Here is a 372-nt window from a genome sequence, read left to right on the forward strand (position 1 = left end):
AATCCAGTATGTGGAAGGTTCAGATAAGCCAGAGGAAGCCTCAGACGACTTCTTGCTTCCTCTGAGACTTCCACCAAAAAATCCAGGCTGAATAGGATCTGTGCAAAGAAATGCAGTCACCCACGCACGTGCTGGCTCTGTCTTTGAATCCTCTTCATTCCAATTCCTAGTAGAGCAAAAGAGAACTTTCTAAAAAGCTATAGTGAGGAAAACAGACATAGCAAAATGGGTAAGCTTTGCACAGTGACAGTATCGGAGCCAATGAGGTTTATCTGAGGTGTGATTATTGCTAATTGAAAACTTTTCCCAATACCCTGCCGTGACGACTTGAAATATAGAAGCATTGGCAATGGTTGACAGTCTCTACGGAGA

General features: G+C 43.3%; 1 non-coding gene across 1 annotated transcript; it reads left to right on the plus strand.

Moving 5' to 3' along the window:
• The first annotated feature begins 232 nt into the window (after positions 1–232).
• Positions 233–372, plus strand: LOC135268452 (U4 spliceosomal RNA). The gene has a single exon (XR_010336778.1). It is a non-coding gene; the product is annotated as a U4 spliceosomal RNA (small nuclear RNA).

Source organism: Aotus nancymaae, unplaced genomic scaffold (genome assembly GCF_030222135.1).
Source record: "Aotus nancymaae isolate 86718 unplaced genomic scaffold, 86718_ANA_hifiasm-v0.15.2.pri h1tg000040l, whole genome shotgun sequence".
NCBI lineage: Eukaryota > Metazoa > Chordata > Mammalia > Primates > Aotidae > Aotus > Aotus nancymaae.